This window comes from Rhipicephalus sanguineus, chromosome 7 (genome assembly GCF_013339695.2).
Source record: "Rhipicephalus sanguineus isolate Rsan-2018 chromosome 7, BIME_Rsan_1.4, whole genome shotgun sequence".
Lineage (NCBI taxonomy): Eukaryota > Metazoa > Arthropoda > Arachnida > Ixodida > Ixodidae > Rhipicephalus > Rhipicephalus sanguineus.
The window spans coordinates 137,083,645-137,102,717 of NC_051182.1; the positions used below are offsets into that span (position 1 = coordinate 137,083,645).

A 19,073-nucleotide genomic window follows, 5' to 3' on the forward strand; every position below is an offset into this window, starting at 1 on the left:
CGTATTGTCTTTCCTCCAAGAACGACAAGTCGTCAACGCTGACCCGCATCCTGTCGAGTGCGCCACTTTGTCGTCTCACAGGCAGTCGTCGTCATCCTGGACACTTCACGCGAAGACAGCGCGCCGTTCATGCGAGACGGTTGAGCTCGACAAACATGTCTTCCCAAGAGCACGCCCGCTGAGAGTCACTGGTCACGGCGACCAAGGCGGTCGGTCAGCCGTGCCAAAGCCAAGACAAGAAGACAACAAGACGACGACGACGCTGCTCCTGCCCACATGGTCGAAAGTTCGAGTCGACCGGCAGTAGGCGATCCGTTCGTCGTGTGCTGCCGCGTAGCGGAGGAGGGGAAGACAGTGATTAAGAGAGAGGGGAAAAGATTCTTCTCGAGGTCACGTGGATCCCAAAAGGCGCCTTTGCGAGGAGGAGAGACAGGTTGATGGTGGAAGCGCTTCTTCTCACCTGCTCGCCTGCCCGTGGCAGTTCTTGACCTCCTCTCCCCGCTACTAGTCCTCCTCGCCACCTCTCTGATTCTCTTCGTCGGTACGGAGGCCGGTTGCCGTCGATCTTACGCGGCGGGGCGAGGGAAGCCCCCCAAAACGAGGCGTAGTTCTGTTTTATTTTCTGTGCCTCTCGCGAGAGGGGACTTGAAGAAAAATATAGTGAACGTTCAGTCGACCGCTCGGCGTGGTCGCGCGTGGAACTGCGTGAACGAAACGGCGTGCTGGCGTCCGTACGGCCGGCGTCGTCTGCTTCTGTAGCCAGTGCGGATTGGCCGTCGTTGTGTCGTCTGCTACATCGCGCACCTGTGTGAGAAGCCTATGGCGTGAAGAAGCATGCATCGTCGGGAGACAACTTGAAGCTTGGTTACGCTTTTTTAAAACTGTTGAGCCGAATTCTGTCAGAACTGTGATCAGAAGTGTGTTTCGGGCATCGTCGTGTTTTGCACCACTTCCGGCATTCTGTGTCGTCTGCTCTACCGGATTGAGTGAATATTTTCGTCTGCTAGCGACTTATATTACGTACGTCTGTTCTTAAGTACGTCTGTTCTGCCGCACGAAGATTGTGTATTGTCGTCTGCTTGCGGTGAGCAGCTCCACCGCTGCTATGTCGTCTGCTCCATGGGATTGACTGAACGTTTGCGTCTGCCAGCAACTTTCTGACGTACATCTGCTCTCGCTCAACAACGTGCTTTTGACCGTCCTTGTGTAAAATTTTCTGGTGGTGAAATGAATCATACGGACGACATAGGGGGTGGTCATCTTGGACGAGTCTTCCGTAAATCGTCTGAGCTCGGGGGTTACTCTGCTTGGTGTCAGTGAGTGACTACGGCCGTATTTTTGTCTGTTGCTTCGGATACGGTGCGAAGACGACGCATTGTGTAAAAGTGTAACGCTTCTGATTATTGGTGCCCTGAAGTGAGTGTCCATCACCCGGCGCAACAACCGCATTTGTGACCAACTACAACGGAGTGTATTCCTTAGGAACCGGCACGTAATCAATCGCCTGCGTCCTGCAAAGGTAAATCTACTGACTTTCTTTTTTCTTTCTTTAAATTGGTTTGATTGCAACTTTCACTCTTTATTCTTATCATCCCCGCTGTTCTAATGAAATACGTTGTCACTAATCGGTACCGAACAGCCACGAAGCAGCTGAAAGGAGTTACATATACAAGTTCGTTAACAATTTCAACGTGGCCTACAGGTCGTCTATGAATATACAAGTTAAATTAATTCTAAAATCACACCAATTTAATAGCTGGTAATTGTGCTCCAGGTGATGCGTGAGCTGGGGTCACAATGTCACTAATAATGAAGGCGTCACATCAATAAGTCATTCACATGAACGTTATTTGTACAATCATTACCAATTGTAATTAGCTCAAGCGGACAGTGACAAGTTTCCTTACGTTTGAAGGAAGCAGTTCAATTGCGCAAAAATTAAGTGCACGTTACACTACTGAAGACTGATACACGAAGTGTAACAGTGATGGAATGATATTTCTTATGCGTTCCCGAACAAATGCAATCTTGACGTATGCTCACTTTCGTGGTCAGTGTCACAATTCCATATAATATAATCTGAAATTGCAGTTTCTTTGTTCAGATAACAAAAGAAGCGAAAACAAACAACCACCACATTCAAGTTACTTTAACAGGGCACACGTCGCCATATATGCTACTCGGCAAGTTAGTTCGGTTCCTACTAAGAATAAGTTGTAAACAGCCTACTGATCTTCCAGAATTCGAAAGAGTAAAAAGCGTACCGTCCTCCGCGCACCAGGTGTTTCTACTTTGGTCTAGACGCATTGCTGGAGGACTTCTTACACATGGCTGCGTGTTCATTAGTCAACAAAAAGTGTCTTGGTACACGTCTACATGTCATCCTAGTAGACATCCTTCATGACAATAGACATCCTGTAGACGTTGCACAAAAAAAAAAAAACGTTTACGAGCTTTCTGTAGATGTCAAAACGATAATTCGAGCGAATGCGTCCACTCGAAAAAGGAACAAAAATAGATATGCCCAGCACAGTACGACGTTGGGAGAGTTGGCTCACTGCTAGCCAAGAAACTGTTGGTGAAATGCAACAACTGAATTGGTTGTGGCAACAACTGGATTGGAAAGGCAACATTCGAATTGGTAGTCGAACGACTGGATTGGTAACTGGACTGGAAAAGATACAAATGGATTGGTAACAGTAACGTCTGCATCAAAAAGGTAACTGGATTGGTAGTGGTAACGATTAGATTGGTAACAACTGAAATGGAAAGGCAACATCGTAAAATAATCGACAGCGCAACGGGTTAAACACGGACAGAAAGAAGAGAAGGACACAGCGCTGCAACAACTGAATTGGTAGTGGTAACGATTGAATTGGAAATAACTTAATTGTAAATGCCACACGGTTAATTGGTATTGGTAAAAATGGTAAGAAATTGAAAAGTGAACCTTTTTATTTCTCTTGTTTTAAATTAACTTTCGCGCAACGCACAAAGTTAAGAGACAAGAAATTCAGACTGCACTCCAATAGCGCGCTCTGAAATTACACCTCAAATTGTTGTGGAATAGGGTTCAAACAGGAGAAAATGCCTCAGACAGGCTGGCCTAACGTTTCAATAGGAGGACCTATCTTTGTCAAAGGCGCCTTGTCATCCTTGGCGTGTTAGTTTTAAAGGGTTAGTGATGACGTCATGTCCAGCGGTGGCGCTTGTCGCTGTTGGTAATTTTTGCCTGGAAAGAAAAAAAAACTTGAAATGATGTGGCAAGGTCTACACTCCTCTCTCTAGTTTTTCTCTTTCCAGGCAAAAATTACCAACAGCGACAAGCGCCACCGCTGGACATGACGTCATCACTAACCCTTTAAAACTAACACGCCAAGGATGACAAGGCGCCTTTGACAAAGATAGGTCCTCCTATTGAAACGTTAGGCCAGCCTGTCTGAGGCATTTTCTCCTGTTTGAAACCTATTCCACTCCGTGTATCCATCTGTCGGCACCCTTCTTCACCTTGGACCTCAAATTGTTACCACTCATGACGCTCTTAGTGTAAGCTCCCGAGTTCACGTACTTCGGCTCTGAAATCAAGTATCACTGTATTACAGTTTGTTCTTACTTTCTTGCTTGCTCCGTTTAGGATGTCACTTTGACTTGCCTTCTTTCTTTTTACTTCTCGGCCTAGCGGCAAATCGTGGACCTCGCTACAACGGATAACGCGGTCCACGATGCGAAACTGTTTTTCCCACGGGCCGCCACTGTATATGCGATGACCCTATTTCAGCATGGCGACGCACCAGGCGACAACGTGTCTTTTTTTTTTCTTTCTGCAGAAACGATTAGCGGGGCAAATCCCGGTACCAAGAAGACAGATCGTTTTTTACTTCTTCCTCTATCAAGACATGCATCGACAGCTCTGTCCATTTAGATACATAGTCGTCTTAACACCTCCCCCCCCCTCTTCCTCCTCTCTACTAAATTCACCTTCCCTTTTCGGCCACGCAGATGTTCTTCGTAATGACACCGCACGGCTCTGAAAATAGCAATTCCAGCTGCAGCCCTCTAGGCCTAAGCTGCACCACGTCGATAAGCCTTAGTCTGCAAGTCTGCATGGTGTGTAGGTATATCCCGAAGCAATGTCTCACAGCAGCAGAAGGGAACATGTGCTGTAGTTTTGTGCTGTAAGAACGCTAAAGGACGAGATCTAGCAAATGGTTTTTGTTTCTCAACGCTAGAGGTATGACTGTTTATCCAGCGTTGCAGGATGATGAATGAACTGGTTGGTCCTGGAGCAAACTGTCGCAGCTGTGTTTGCTTGGTTATTAAGTTATACACTTATTTAGGACAAGCAGCGTTCTTATACGTAAGCAAACTAAACAGGGGTTTTCAGAACTGGTCTTTTAGGTTTACCTGAAACTACCACTTTCAGAGGTAGAACTTCGGAGAAGTCTTCAGATTGGTGTAACGTAGTACATAAAAAATATGATGTAGAAATATAATTATGACGAGGTCGAAGTTAGGGAATTATATGTTATAGAAGAAAATGGCCGTAAGGAAGTTGTCAAAAGCTTGGAAAGTGAGCAGCAAGAGCTCAAATTGAATAATACCCCTACTGACCAAAATGCTGCCTAGTTTTGACTAAATGTCGGATATTTATGACTAATACTGGCTATTGTTCGATGGTGCTGTCTAATGACGGCTTGCTAAGTAGCAGGCCACATATGCTAAGTATTCAAGGCCACACATACGAATATATAACACTTATATGTATAACTCGTATACATAACTTATATGTAAATAGTACGAAGCATGTCTGAGTTTAATTTACAATCACATCCACATTTTAGATACCGCAGTCGCCCCGTACTGGCATGCATATTCAAAGGTCATTGATCTTACCAAGAACATTCCACTCTCCGCAAGAAAAATAACGTAAAACATACGACAATACAGATCGTTGTTGCTGCGAGCTACTCCGTAATAACAATGATACGACTGCACAAAACAGTTTTCCTGCTCTGTCGCGTACTGATTGAGGATTTCGATCGACGCAAAGCGATAGGCGACAATCGAATGCGTGCCGGCTTACAAAGGTATCGGCCGAAAAAATCGAATCTACAAGCCTTCATGGCCTTAGGTAGAACGGCAGAAAGGGCAGGGTTACTCTCAAAGTGGGGCGAGTTTCGCTCGATATTTTTCCTTTCACCGTAACAGTTGTTACCGATATCCGTAGCACAAGCAAATACCTTATCCGCAGGCTTTAAAATTCAAGGTCCAGTGATCGCTGCTTCACATTATCCGCTCTGAATTCTTTCCTTTCCTTTCCTTTGGTATGTTTTTTTCTTTTCATTGCTTCATTGGAATCTTTCTCCTGCGCTTAGCTACGGCGTAATCTGTTTAGCTGTTTTTGCATTTTTTCGAGGAGTGAAATTACGGGAATGTGCAGTGCGTCGGCCTACAGATAAAACATCGACTGTTGGAATTGGTTTCGCTGACCGAGTCGCTGCCGCCCCAATCGCGATGAACGAGTTACAACATCACAATTGGCAGTTCGAATCGCTCTCAATAATACTCGCAGTTTGACCGATTATCCGTATTTCGATGCAGCGGGACAGAACACGACAAAAATACCGTATAAATAACGGCTCATAAGACTGTGTATCTTGAAGTTGTGAACGATTGGAAGCAAGATAGTTGGAGAGATAGTCCCAAGTGTTTGCAGACATTTGTTTCGTTGTTTCTTTCTTTGAGCGTCAAAGTAAATAGACTTGAATACGGATCAGGGGAAAAAATATTCGTATATTCGCCTTTGGGTAGTTTTCAGCAACCACAAAAGGTCCTGTATATTAAATGCGAAGCATTTCTTAGCGAACCTCAGCCACTTTGGGCGTTTCTATCTATCTATCTATCTATCTGTCTATCTGTCTGTCTGTCTATCTATCTATCTATCTATCTATCTATCTATCTATCTATCTATCTATCTATCTATCTATCTATCTATCTATCTATCTATCTATCTATCTATCTATCTATCTATCTATCTATCTATCTATCTATCTATCTATCTATCTATCTATCTATCTAGCCGCCTACGTCTGGACGCTCTCCTGGTCGTCTTCATAACTTCTAATATACCAAAATTGGCATAGCAGGGGATCAGTGTATGGTGAACGCGATTCACTGGTCATGACATGAATAACGCAAAATACCTGTCGGGTACGTCATGAAACCCTTTCTCTCAGTCACGTGTGGCACATACCCGCATACCAGAGTTTAAGTTATGCGGGTATGTGCCACAGGTGATAAAAAGTCTCAACCAACACAGTAAACGCGAACACACACATTGACACGCAAGGAAAGTGATAATAATAATAATTGTTGGGGCTTGAATTTTGACCATCTGGTATTCTTTAGCGTGCACCGAGATCGCACATACACGGGCATCTAACATTTTGCATTCATCGCAATGCGACCACCGCGGCCGGGATCGAACCCGCGACCTTCGGGTCAGCAGCCGACCACCGTAACCGCTACACCACCGTGGCGGACACAAGGAAAGTGAGGAAGCAAAAGACAGAACAACCCTTGAAGACGCTCAACTACCATGCACTCGTTCACGTGGTCCGCAACGTGGACCACGTCGATTACGCAAGAACCGGGGTCAATGCTTCCTACAATAAATCTGCCGAGAGAACCAGGCCTCTCATCATTACCGGTGGCTTCAACATTGACTTATCAAGACCCAACAAGGCCTGGTTCTTATACTGCGTGAAAGACGGCTTGGATGTGGACAGGGCATCAAAAGACCTCGCTGCCACGTGCAGGACAGGAGGCCTCATAGATCATTTCATCGTAAGAGGCATCCAGGATTTCCACCAGCTTCTATACCTCACACTTCACTACACTTAGACCTTTCGTAGCCGCGATCACGAACGGATCCGATTAACAAGTCCGGTCCAGCTGCTGGTGCTCACTGATCATGGCGATAATGACCTTGTTCAAGAACTGTCAAGCACCCCTTCTACACATACAAACGGGTTCGTCAAACGCGTGCGTTCCTATCATAACAGATAAGTATAAGCATAACAACTGTAACGCAACTTTAACAACTGCAACTGTGACTGTACCGTACGTGCAGTGCGCCTGCGTGTGCCACTCGGCTGTGTGTATATCCAGGGGAACTTTGCTGAATGAAGCTTAGTTGCGAGTAACGCATGTCCTGTGCATTTTTGTTTCTTTTTTGTGCTGTTCGGATTCGCGCTATCCAGTATTGAAGAACATAAGCACTACATATCAGCTTACCGCGTCTGGTGTTGGTAACACCCATGTTGCTGTTGGCATCGTTACGCAACTGTAAACAACTGGTTATATAAAACATATGTGACTCTTCAGCATATGAGTGTGTTTATACCACTTCCACATTTCTCTAGCGTCATTCCGCAACGTTTCGCTCAACATGAAAAATTATGACACAGTCACAATCCCGCGCATGCTTCGCATAACGTCGATTCCCAGGGTACTTGGGATCTGCCGAATTTTTTCGACTGCAAAACTTCGGTATGAAAAAAACAAAAAAAAAAAAACATCGAATAGTATCTAACTGCAGTGTAGTAGTATCTAAACAACTTTTACACGGATTTGCCGTAAGGGCAGCGAATTGAAACGCCCAGAAAAATTAACTGTGTTTGTGACTCACTGAAATCAAGAACTACGAACTAAAATTACGTTGCATGAAAGTTCTCGTTGCGAATAAATGAAAGAAAAATGCAACGTGAGAGTAATAAAAGAAACTGACCACCCGTAGCAGTGGATCACGTGGTTTCTCAGCCACTCTCGTTTCCGCTGTTTCTTGATCAACGATACTGGGCTTATCGCAGATCAAGGCGTAACATACTTTTCTTCAATTCAAAAGCACTACATTGTATCGTTGTTACTGAAAATCGAAACCTGTAGTTACGTAATTTGCCTTCATTAACTACAGACGCTTATGCTGCTACGCAGAAACTTCTGATGTAGACACGATAGGTCTTCGAAGCTCCAGATTCTGGAAACACTGTCTGACATTATGACAAAAGAAAAAAAAACACTCGGAAAGCCAGTGCGAGCAGTCAAAGCTGCGTACAGGTAGTTTATAGTTGGGTGCACAGTACGCTTGACCATTTTCCGCTTTTGAAAACAAACAAACAAAAGACTGTGGTTGGTCCTGTCATGCTCTTCAGCTGCAAGCCCAATAAATTCAAGATGACCTCTTTTGAACCCGTACTTGCGCAACAATCGATTAAGGCTTTAGAAAGTAAGCGTACCTCTGAAAAACAACAGTAATAACGCATTCAATCATGGTGACGAAACCGGCCTTAGCGCTAGAGATCTTTTTTTCATGCTTTTGCATGCACGCATCCAATTAGGTATACCAGCGTCCTTTCTTCCGAGGTAACGATGCAAGGTAAACTCCATCACTGGAGGTCCTTTATTTTTTATTTTGAACGGAGAGGGTGTCGCCCTCGGAAGAAGAAAATCGCGACTTGTCTTGGCTGTGTACTTCGTTACTTGCGGTATTCACAGTTCCCACGCCACCATTTTTTTCTTGCCCGTTTCCCTCCCTATTACCACTCGTTCTCCCATTTTCGAGCACTCGTCTTTTTCTTATTTCGTTTTTTTTCATCCTGTCTTTTTGCGGCTCGTCCGTAGACTCTGCTTTCGCTGCATAGGCTTACACACACGCACACATACACACAGACACCGGTTTACATGATGAGGAGATAGCGAGAGTCGATGCACAAAATTGCTGCCCTGCCTCGTCGCTGTCACCCTCCTCGCTAAGCAAATTGGTCCGTCCACCAATTTTAATGGACGCTTATTAACCAGATCGACGGGCTGCCGGCAGCGCTTACACGTATAATCTATTCCTCAGTATCGTTGTTTGCATTGTTTTTGTTTTTTTGTTACTTTGCTGGTGCTGCGTAGGCTTACGCTTCCTTTCTTACCCGAGGCAACTTCTCACGTCGAAAATCTCGCCTGCCGGCATTGGACGATAGGCGCCGTCGTCTTCGCTTCAGGAGGGACATCGAACTATAGCGCATTTGTCTATTCCATGGTGTCGCCTACACACACACACACACACACACACACACACACACACACACACACACACACACACACACACACACACACACACACACACACACACACACACACACACACACACACACACACACACACACACACACGCACGCACACACACACACGCACACACACACACACACACGCACACGCACGCACACACACACACACACACACCTGTGTGAGTAGACTCTGCATTCTAATTGGGTCCCAATCGGTGTCGCTTATAGTGGCAAACGGAAACAGACCCTGGAGCAGAGTAGGCCTAGCATCTTCTGAGCATCTTAGAAGCTATGCACATAACGAGCGAGCCTTGAAGTGTTACCTTTCTGGTTCAACGTTCCCGCCCTTATTGCTATCTATACTTTCTTCTGCTTCTTAACCAGCCCATTGGCCCCTGCATAACCGTGTCACTCCGACATCCACGTAATCATATCGCCGGAAGTGTGGCACGTACAATCGATTACGGCGCAATTCGCGGCGATTCGTTTCCCTTTCGAATGGCGGGAAAAGTAAGCGAGTCCGGTGTGACGTCACGCGAGCTGCTTCGGAAAACTCCCGGATCGTTCATATACGTCTGACGACGTACTTTGAGAAGCGGGCTGCTATTGGTCCACTACAACTGCGCGTGCTGAGGGTTCACGACGTTCGAGAAACGTGTGTGAAAACGTGGCATGACTTTGTAGAGATTTCGTGATGTGCCGGTGTATAGGCTTACGCTTCCTTTCTGACGTGTTGACGCCTGACGTGTTGCAGTGCGTAGAAGCTGCACAGGTTACCAATTATTTAGATGAAGTTGCGATTGAATTGTTAGTTACACACTTCCTAAGAACGTGGTTCACTTCTCCCCTCCCACACACATACATTAGGGCTGGATTAGCATCGCTATGGGGTACATTGTTAAATACCAGTTTGGCATCGTCGCTACTGCACATTACTACTATCATTCGCTTCAACTTATAAGGCACCATTTGGGAGTTGCCAGCCTTCTAAACAAGCGATGTGCAGGTATTTTGCAAGTACTTTCTGGTATGTGCAATTCGTTGCTAGTGAAACGCAGGTGCTGTGTAAGTTTCAGAACAGACGCAGGCTTCACTTTTTTTTTTCGAAAGTCTCCCCTTAGGCATAATAGTTATTGATTCAGAAATACACATACAAATTTGCTTCGTGTATGAAGTCTAGTAACGAGCGGTGGTGAGGTCCACTAATCCAGCGGTCAAGGTCGGGTGGTCGGCTAGGCCTGAGGCCTGTTGCACGTAGGTGACGACGACGCAGGCTTCACTTCTCGATATCTAGTCAAGCTTCGAGCTTGCTTACATAGCGGTGATTAGTTGACTCAGTTCCCACGCTTTGTGCTGGCGTGCCATAATTGTCCTGGCCTGTCATCGCCCCGCTGTGCCCTCCGCGACCCTCGCACTGTCATTAAGGCGTCGTTTCACGCGGGAAAGATACATTGTTCCAAGGCCGGGAGACAAGTTTTGCCACGGATACATGCGCGCATACTCGTCATCGGACGAAATAGAGTTAGCGTGTGCGTTCGAGGCCACGACAGCTCTTGGACATCGGACAAGGGCTAGCAAGGTTTACCACACTGGCATTGCACAAAATGCCACTGAAAACGTATAGCTGAGCTATGAGTGCTTATATTAAATATAGGCCTCAGTGGCGGTCTTGAAATCGTGGTCCACAAGGTGTCGCCACCAACTCTACGGTGCATACCAACAACAGTTACACCTATGCTGCTGTAGTCGTTATCGTGCTATAAGATTTCCACTATATATTTCTGACAAATTAGAGGACAATACATGGCCAGCAACTTCATTTAGTAACAGCGAAGTACTTACTAAAGTTGGCGTGGACGTTCGAAGTCATGACAGTGCTTGACTGAACAGTGCAGAACGTTTACTGCGGACGTTCGTTTAGCGAACAGCTAGAGGGCCTTTAGAAGTTTTACAAATCTCCCGCCACCGACTTCCGGTATGAAAAAAGACGATGCATGCCAGAACTAGGGGGCAGGAATTAGCGAGCATTAACGCTGGGACACATTTATGGTACATGTCAAGTTGATACTAAAGTTCGTTTCGGAACACCGGACCTATCGTCATAAAAATCACCGTGACGTTAGCGAAAGCACGGCGTATTGGCCAATAGTGTAACAGTTTTAGAACACGTCGTACATTCAGCTACTCGTTCGTGAGGGCCATGAGGTTGAGCTCACTCCGCAGAGGCTATGTAGGCAACGCTTCGTTTCTCTACGCGATATTGTAGCGAAGTCGATGACGATGATGCTTAATGATGACAGCAGCAGCGCGTAATATAAGCAAAACAAACAGGCAAACGGACGCTCCGAGGTTGTAAAAACGAACGGAAAAGCCGGAGACAACCGTTTTAAGCCAGCAGACGGTCCAGAGGGCGCTGCCCACAATACTATTTCAGTCGCCCGGAGCATGTCGCGGCTTGTCGTGTGCTGGGTCGAGCCCAGCAAAAGGGTTTAACGGTTCGGCGTGGTCTGCTACTCGCACATTCGTTATGCGTAGTCCACTCTATCCCCGCCTTCTGCTTTGATTAACGAAACCAGTCCAGTTTTGTTTTCCCTGACCACTTAGTTACGTTCAGCAACCGAAGGTTTACGTGCGAGTCATATTTCTTCCTTTGTTTTGACGTCTGTGCTGCGGTTGCGACGTTTCCGCGTGCCAAACATGATATACTGCTTTCTCAAGAAGAATCGAGTCAGGCCTGCCCTCTTGTGTGTAGCATAATTTAGTCGTTTCAGTTTCATGTATTCCAATTGAAGATTGAGAATTCGAACTCGGTCTCGTTTCTATTTGTTTATTTCAGCTGTTTAAAACAGGTTGTTAATGTGCCTGCAGCAAGCAAGAACCACGCGAAAGGGTCGTTTTGATAACACCGACAAGAATTCAAGGAGGCAGTTGCGTTGTTGCACGTTATTAGCGCGTCGAAAGAACGGAAACAAAAAAAAAAAAAAAGACTGGCGAATCTTGCATTAAGCCGCGCAAGGCTTGAAACAGGAAAACTGGACGATTCTGAAGACTACTCTGGTTGCTTGCAGGTTGTTTCTAGGCCTTAGCTTGGTGACGCAGGTTCTAGGTTGCTGCTAGGTTGCTGTCAGGCTTTAGCTAGGTGATACTAAGTTGTTTCTACGTTGGTCCTCAGCGCAGAGAGTTTCGAGTTAAACCACAGACAGTCACAGACACGACACGGTTGTCCAAACTCCAGAGAGAGAAACTCGCGCTGAAATCAAGCGTTCGCGCCTCACATAGATCCACGGGCACGTCGTCGTTGGCGTAGGCCTTCATCGCTTCGGGGTGTTCTCGCAGCCGCCATTGCCTTTCCCGTTCCGTGGTATTCTCTCGCTGTACGTACCCGGGGTCTTCATCTCGCCGCCGTCACTTCGAAGCCTTTTGTTGAGCTAATTGTTGCCTTCTTCATGTTTACTGGATCAGTGGTGAGTTGTGGGATTCACCCAATTTCTGTGGCACAACCCTTTTATGATGATGACAGTGTTCGTTTAGTCCACCCGTTAAGATGATGATATTTTTCTGCGATCGACTCACAAGGAACGATTTGCTAAACAGCTTCGCTGCTAAAAAAGCGGTTTATATAATTACGCTTTCTTTCAGTTGCTGCTGGACATGTGTCATTATATTGTACTTTGTCATTGTTGCGTTGAGATTTTGCAAATACATCATTGTATGTGCGCCGTTCACACGTGAAGCACTTTTTCCTTCATTACGCGCACCGACTGATACGTCAACTCACAAGGAGTATTGTTATCGTTTATACCAATATAGAGGCAAGATAGCACATGCCTAGTGAATAGCTGTGCTGTTTGAACAACTACGACTCCTCTGCTAACGCAGACGAGTCCTAGCTGGCTCTCTGAAGTCGACGTAATGCACAAATCAGCACAAATCTGCTATTCCGGAAGCCTAGAAACCAAGTTAATTACGTAATGTTTCAAAATCAGCATTGCCAAATATGCACACAATGTCCAGCATTTCTATGTGGACAAATTGCACACATTACCCAGTTTAAATAGATGGAAACTGTTGTGAAGTGTACAGAATAGCCATAATAGCTGTGCATGATGAATTCTACGAGAAAGACACAGCATGTATGCAGAAAACCCGGAACTTGACATAGAGGGAGTTCAAGTAAAAAAAAAAAAGTGACAGGAGTGGCACCTAAGCCTACGGAAAGTCCAGAGAATGGTGGCGGCAGTTTTCGTAGGGGTCATTAACGAACGTTATTCGGTTACTTTTTGCCGAAAGCCTGAGAACGTACACTCACGGAACTGTACATGCTTACGACCTGCTAAAAAGACGTTTTGCGCCATATGGTTCTATCAAGTCAAAAACAAGTTTCAGCATCACCGAGCCACTGGGTCTGAGTGAGGCCAGATAGTCGCATACAGCGCTTTCGTGAAGAAAAAGAAGGCACAATATAATAAAAAAACAAGAGAAATAGACTGGCGGAGTATAAACGACACCGCATCTCCGCATGAGAGGGATTAGGAAAGAAGACGAACGTTATTTTTCTATTTAAGAAAAAAAAAGAACTCTAGTGCACGGCGATTCAGCTCTCTGAATTCGTTGCAATTACGTTTGAGGAAGCGTGCCTTCTGTTCAACACAAAAGCTCCGCTGGGGGTAGGAGGGGATGGCGGTGCGAAGTACGCGTGAACTCTACGTCGGCACAATGCGTTGTACATCCTCGCCAGCGGCGAATGGAATACACGAAACGCATAGCATAGACGACGAAAGAGCTGTAGGTAGGAGCGAAACGTTTTAGGCTTAAGGAAGGTGGGTAAGCCCGCGTCTCCTGCGCCTTGAATGCACGCTTCTGCACTACTCATCCATCCACACGTACACTATACACTCGTGTTCTTCTCTCTTGCGGTACTTTTTCAGTTTTTTCCTCGCTTTACGTTGAAACGGTCACGCATGCTGCCATTTTGTTTCCTTGTTTCTTAAATTTCGGTTTTTGCCTTCGTCTTGCGCAGCTCTATCGTCTGCTTTTTTATTTGCCCTTGTTTTGTACATCTCTTGTTAACGGTCGTCACGGTCCACGTGACTTCGCCCGGTGCCGTCCATTTGCGGCCCTGCCTGCTCATTGAGTATCGTCTGCTCGCTGGCTACGCGAGCAGACGGCGTGAAAAATTTGAACCCTCGCGCGTCGTCTGCTCCAGAGAGTAGCTCGAAACACGTTTCCGGTACACACACGTTGATTGGTTGGTCAGCGTTTGCGTAGCTAAAGCTATAATGTATATCCGTTGACGTCATTGAAGCCGCCATTTTGCTGTACAGCCAACACGGTGAAGCGCTCTACCTTAGGGAAAGCTCCGTGTCTCACGACAAAGTGGAGCACGCTGACGTCACAGCATGCACTGAGGTTATCGAGGCCATCCATCTTGTTTTACAATAAGATGGCCCCACCTCTTGGTCTGTACGTACATTATATTGCCTTTTTGTGTATTCTCTCTTTGTGTGGGCAATAAATATGGCGGTTAAGGCAACTTTTGTTCTGATAGACAAACTTAATGCACGATTCTACATCCGCTGCGGTGATACTCTGGCCACTGTGCTCCGCTGCATGCTGACCCGCATGGCGAAGGTTCGATCCCGTCTGCGGCGGTCGCATTTCGATGGGCGTAAAATTTTAGAATTACTTGGATTTATGTCCACGCTAAAGAAGCCGAGATGGTGGAAATTATTACGGACTCCTCCTCTACGGCGTGCCTCATAATCATATCGTGGTTTTAGCACGCGAAAGCTCAGAAATTATTATGATTGTACAGACCGACACTATTAGTAGTAACTCCTCAATGTTAATTAGCGAAATCTGTGTTGTCAATGCGCCTTTTTCATTTTTCTGTGCTGCCCTCTGCTGTTTTGGTAGATTTCCGTAGTGGGACGGAGCTTTGAGTGGTGATCCGGGGCGAACGTGATCGCCGGAATAAAAGCCACCTAGATCGAGCGGCGTGCGGAGACCATACCAAAACCTTTCGCGCCTTTTCCGCTAGGGGAATGGCGCATGCGCCGTGGCCCGTTGAAAAGGCGGATTGTCCCCTCCTGGGTATCGTTGCTTTGAAGGGTTATGTACTGTCGATCCAGGTTAAGTTAGGTTCGTAGGCGTACGCCTATGAACCTAACTTAACCTGGCTCGACAGTACATAACAGTTCCAAAAATCTCATATGACACGTATGACACATATCCAATAATCTCGTATGATTATACGAGCACGCATATGATTCATATGTGTGCATACGAGATCATTGGATACGAGGCACATGTGTCTTATGAGAATTTTCGATAGGGACGTGCGCAGGGATCCTTATAAGGGGGGATGTGCGAAGGTTCAACGCAGCGCCCCCCCCCCCCCCACTTCCCGGTTGCTCGAGTCCGAAAGACAACATGCTTCACAGAGAATGAAAAAAGAATTGAATGAAGCGATGACATGGTTCTCACAGTGGCCTGCCTTTGGTCCCTGGCTTCCGTGACGATGGGAAGGGAACAGTTCTCGGAATGCAACATCAGGGGCCTTCGGCTGCCATTATCGTCAAACACCTGCGTGGCCATAACATTGCTCTTTAAGCAATGACGGGACAGCTCCTACTGAGTAAAAGAGTTGGGCAGACTTCGCCCCCCCCCTTAGGTGATTAGAGGGGGCGCCCCCCCTCCTCCCTGTGCTATAGTTAGGTTAGGTTAGTGTGGAGACGCTTGAGAACAAGCGTCTCGAACCCCCTAATGCAGCTTCATCCTCCATCGTAACTCTAACGTAGCGAACTTTAACAGACCATGTCCAGAAACAATATTTTTTTCAAAAGCCTGGAAACTGTGTCGGCTCTCAAATTTGTTGGAGGAGGAAACACAGTGGCGTGTTTCTTCTTAAATGAGCCTACCCTGCCTTCTTTTTCTTCATTTTCTTTCTTTTGGCGATTTTTCGGACCCCCCCCCCCCTTTTTTTTTCCGCACGCCTCGTGAGAAATGTGGCGCAAGTTCAAGATCATTGCCGACCAGGAAGTGTGCCGGTGCGGAGCGGTAACGCTAATCGCGGAAACGCAACGGGAGGTGTATACATCTACGTGTATATATGGTCCACGGGCTCGCAGTGGGTGGCGGAAACGACCTCATTAACGGCTCGTTTAATTTGCCATTCGTCCCACGGCCTGGGGAGTCTGACTCAAATACGTGGCACGCTTACAAAAGGTTATCGTTGAAGTCTGCCGCTGGGCTGCTCGTCTCTTGCTGTTCCTCGCATTGTTTCGGCATTTCTTAAAGGAGTACTGACCCAAATTTTACAAATTTTCGTACTATTACTCCACATAAAAACACCAAGGTCGAGAACCCTAAAACAATATCGTGATGCCTCGGAACGCATTGACTATATTTTTAATACCGCTGCCTTAAAGAACCGATTTCTGTTTCGATATAGAGGGGGCGCTTTCACAGTGACGTGTTAACACAGACTGGCGTAGGTCTTAGTCCCTTGGGGATTGCAACTCGTGACGCACTAACATCAGCTCTGTAAGCTGCACGTAAATAACGATGAGGGAATTGTCCTCCGGCGACACCGACATCGATTTCGGCTTGATGCAGTACGTACAGTTCGCAAACCCAGCGAAGTGTGTTGACTCGTTGTGATAATGTCTGTTGCGATGGGGCTGGCTTGCAGCTCCTGAGCGAAGAATACTTTACATTCAAACTAAAGTATTTTATGCGAGTTTCCTGGCTTCGGTGTGTGGAGAGCGCTAGCACTGCATGCAAAATGAAAAATGTCCCTTTTGCGATGCCCCAAAATCTTGTCAGTACTTTAAATGCGAAGTATTTCGAAGGAAGTAAGCCGGGGGTTTACAGAAACCAATACTAGGGGTTCGAAGTAAAGTTCGGAAATCTAGGGACTTTAGTTTGAACGACCGCGTGTTAACACTGGTGCACATTTGCAAGCAGCTCAGTCAACGCTATTCAGCATCAGTCATCATTTAACCGCCGTCAGCTAACACTGCTCTGAATTGACCATTATTTAGACAACACTAGCCAACATTAGCCTGTGTAAACCAGTACTGACAGTTGACGACACGGAGTTTCCAACAATTTTTACTACATTTTCGATGGAGGCGAAAATGCTTGAGGCCTGCGTAGCATAGATTTCGGAGCACATTAAAGATGCCCGTGTGGTAGAAATTTCCGAAGATCTCCACTACGGCGTCCCTCATAATCATATCCTGGTTTTAGAACGGTAAAACCCAAGAATTATTACTATATGAACAGTATTTACTAGGGGGTACTGTGGTGCTGCGATCGTTCAGCCACTATTTGAAGGATGGATTTGCCTAGACTTCGTGCTTGGGGCTTGAAACGCACTTGTGGCTCTGTTGATTGTTGTTTTGACTTTTGTTTTGCATAAAATAACGACTCGTTGTGAACCTCGTGCGCTGATTCGAATCGGTCAGCCTAAACGGGTACACGTGGTGAAGTGGCACTGCTGAATTTTGGCGTCTTGCGACAAAGCTGCTGCAGGCCACATGGGGCCACAGGGAGCCGAAAGGACGAAGCTCAGGCAAATCCATATGTACTATCATTCCCATGCTGGCTGAAGCGTCATGCGTTGCAGCTTCCATATACACTAGCGCCAGATTTACCTCTAGAGTCTCTTAATGAAACTATATGGTTGAAGATTCCAATTGCACCTTCATTTTCAGTGCAGACTAAAAGCTACCGAGATCGAGAGGTGAAACGTGACGCATGACGTCATTGATAGAGCGGCACCTCAATGTCGAGTCTGGTTCAGGCAATAGTAACGCTGGCAAAACAGTGACAACCGCGAAGTGGTACGGCGCAGCTTAATACCCTTTACTCGCTCGCCCGTGAAATGCCTTGAGTGGCCTTTCTTACGAAAGTATATTTCTCTATGCGTAGAGTACTAAGAGCTCTCCTCAACGAAAGCAGTAAGCTACTTAAAAAGTGGCATGAATACTATACGATAGCGGTGAGCTGTCCCAACGTTGATACGTTTTAGTGTGACCAAGGGGGTTTTAGAGAAACATTCTGGAGTGGAAGCTCTCGCAACACCTTCTTGGCAAAGCTGAAGCCAGCGCTTGCCCCTACTTTATCCTGGAAGCATGAACTTGTGGTGTCGTTCTCGCTTAAAGATGGAGTTGTTCCCGATGAAAGTAGATATCGAGGTGTCGGTACTGATGACATGATCTGAATAAAGTTTGCCAAGTCTTTCAGGTTTCTCAATAGTGAAACTAGTAACAACAAGGCACTCGTCGAGCAGTGTCTGTGCGGAAAGAGTAACCACATAAAAATCGCAGAGCGTGAGAGAAAAACGCTACTTCTTCTCGCTGTTCGGGATCGTTTTATCGTGCCCATCGTAAGGTGGCGGACATCTGGCTTCCCTTTCTATGCATAATTTTCGCTCTAGCAAATATTTTGTAAAACCTATTCGAGTCTGACCCTGCACGAAAGGGGAAGTTCCATGGCCAAGAAAACACAGGGAACGCCAGGGTTACGACACGATCGTCGACGGAATAGTGCTTGCTGTTCATGAAGCGTTCTTTAACCCTGCCTCTGAACGAAGTCAAGCTACGTTTATCTTATAAAATTCTTCGCCCTTCCATCGAGAAAATAACTTCCGCAAACAGTGTTCCCGTCTCCCAACGTGCCAAAGCACCGTTATTTTATCCCAAACGGAGAATAACAAAATAACCAAAGAGCTTTCAGAAGATTGGGCGGTTGCCTCCGGATAATGGCTCTCTGACCGAGCGGCCTCCGGTAGTTTCTACTGCGCACCGCACGCCGCCTCCGCTATGCGTCGTCTGCTAGCGCATCGAGGGATTCGAGTACCGCACGTTTCGTCTGTTTCTGCCGCCGTATCATCTGCTGTAGCATGGTCTGGTAGCGCTGGAGCCATTCCGCACGTTCGTCTGTTCCTTA

The 19,073-nt window shown here is 46.4% G+C and overlaps 1 protein-coding gene across 1 annotated transcript in view; it reads left to right on the top strand.

Moving 5' to 3' along the window:
- The first annotated feature begins 672 nt into the window (after positions 1-672).
- Positions 673-19,073, top strand: part of LOC119399065 (uncharacterized) — a 198,834-nt gene continuing 180,433 nt past the window's right edge. Inside the window, exon 1 of the mRNA XM_049417522.1 lies at positions 673-1,519. The gene's annotated coding sequence lies outside the window, so the exon portion shown is untranslated. The remainder of the gene's footprint in view (positions 1,520-19,073) is intronic.